Here is a 2,636-nt window from a genome sequence, read left to right as displayed (position 1 = left end):
TATAAATATATATATATATATATATATAAATATATATGTATATATTTACCGTGTGCAATTAAAGATATTTAGAGTAGTAGTTTTTTCTAGACAATTTTAAAAATAAAAATCTTAAGAATATTTATGGTGCCAAAGGGATTGGATCATGCAATCGCGATCGAGGTGGAGTCGAAAATTAAATTTAATAAATTTTAAATTAGCCATATTTTTTTTTCTATATGCATTGATAATATTTAAAAGTTGTCAATAATTTTTTATTAAGAAATTAGTATTATGATTAATTTCAATGAAAGCATATGAACTCATGAAAAGTGTTTCCTATGATACAATTCCAACTCAAATTTTGGGGGGGAAAAAATAATGCATGTTTTCAAACACCACATTACGTAGATAAGTTATATATTAACTAAAATATTTTAAGTACATTTGTTTACCTATAACTAATACCTCATAATAAGTGATTTTAGTGTGTACATATTTTTGGTACATGATTGTATAAAGTTTTAACTTTGGTAATTGAGCTATTGGATTTAAGGATAAGATGATTTCTGAATGTAATGATCGATAAATCATTGATTAATATTAAGAATAGATTTGAGAAATAAAATGATTTTTTATATTTAATGACGAATAAATCAATAATTAATGTTAAAAAAATTGTTCATCACTTGCTTTCAAGGGAGAGTGCATACTCTCTTGCAACGTCGACATTTAGGGTTATCTATTTTATTTTTAAAAATAATTTAGGAGAATGATAGGACCCAAATTAAATTAAGATGTGTTGCTGAAATTTATACTTAAGTTTGATACTTCATTTGGACTCTGTGGCAGGGCAAGCATTTATCGAATTGGTTCATACTTACAACCTATTATACAATGCAATTGGTTCAATTTGATTTCAATCACGAGTCTTTCTAGTAATAAGGCCAAGAGAATGATATACAGATTGATTTAAGTATAAACTAATCATGACTAATCGCAAGCATCTTATGATTTAATACAGAAATAGCTTGAAACTAGGATCACACCTATAAAACCCTTATTAATGCGTTTGGTGAAACTAGGATCACACCTATAAAACCCTTATTAATGTGTTTGGAAGTAGGATTGCGTCTTTAAACTTTTTTTTGTGATTATTTTTTTAGGTATATATAAGAAATATTATGCCTTTACTTTTTTATATCTTTAACTTTTTGGTAAAACTCTAACTCCGTCACTAATATATCTTTTCTTGTAGAAAAAATAATAATTAACATAATGAAAGAAAGAAAAAAAAAACAAGGAAACTTCTTTTCAAGATGGAACTTTGATGTATTCACCAGACTAAATTATGCTTTCCATGTCTCTGTCTTTTTAATCAACTGAAAGGACTTAAACCTTATGTTAAAATGATTTGAGTCAATACTATCAACCTATAAATCTGTTACACCTTTCATCCTATTTTAACTATTGATTTAGTTTTTAAAACTTTTTCTAAAATAATTGTTACTTAAAAAATTAAGGTTAAAATTAACAATTATTTCCAAATGTATCATTAACTTTAAAGAAGTATGGACAATGTTTAAGAGGAAAAATGTCTCTAACTTTATTAAAGAAAGATAACTTAGTAAATTATATTTTATATTTAATTATTTTCATTAATGAACATGAATAAGCTAACTCAATAGTTTATAGAAATTTATATCTTAGAAGCATACCACACTTGCTCATTCAATAGTGTATAATATTGGTGATATTGTTAATCGAGATGTTCTTTGTGGCCATGAAGACACAACTCAACATTTATTTTTAAAAAAAGTGTGAAATGTGTTATTAATCGATCAAGTTCATAATACATTTTCTAAAATAATATGCTGTCAATTACTTATAAAATAAGTTTAATAATGAATTTTTATCGTTAAATCACAAAAATCATTCATAACTATTTTATTTTTTTCAAAAAGATATTGTTGATTTCATATTTTCGCATTATTCTAAAATAAAGTATTGTAGTCAGCTGCACGTTGAGCTAAACTAGCAAATCTGACATCTTCACAGTTTTCTCTTTTCAGGTTGCTCCTCAAGTTAAACAAATTTTTCAAACGTGATCCACAGTTTTCTATGAATATGTTAGTAGATAAGATTGATCACTCGGTAACAATACAAAATTGAGTTTCATTGAGTTGGCCCAATCAAACATTATTATTTGAAAGCAACTATATTGGGACTAACTAGGGGTTCAAAGTTTGAAAGCAACAGTTTTGGGACTAAATAGGAATTAATAGAAGAAGAAAAAAAGCTTGTACTCACATATTGACTTTTTAAAATTAAAAAAGTCTCTAAAATCTTAGCCATATCATTTGCTCATTGAGACAAAGTTGTAGGATAAGCCTAATAGAGATATGTAAAGAGTTTGGTCCATAGAAACTTGGATGGTTTGCACAAATAAGATCTTTTAGTGTTATCGATTGAGTTTTTGATCTTGTTAATAATATCGTAGAAAAACAATTTTTACGCTTTAAACTGAAATTACACTCTTAGCAATTGTCATGTATTCATCAGGATTTATAAGCAAAATTTTAACGATTATCAAGGAATTTTATTGGTCAAGATTTGTCTTAACACACAAGTTATAGTGATTTGTCAGGATTTTTTTA

Source organism: Solanum pennellii, chromosome 7, assembly GCF_001406875.1.
Source record: "Solanum pennellii chromosome 7, SPENNV200".
Lineage (NCBI taxonomy): Eukaryota > Viridiplantae > Streptophyta > Magnoliopsida > Solanales > Solanaceae > Solanum > Solanum pennellii.
The sequence above is the reverse complement of the archived record's forward strand: the minus strand, read 5'-3'. Positions refer to the sequence as shown.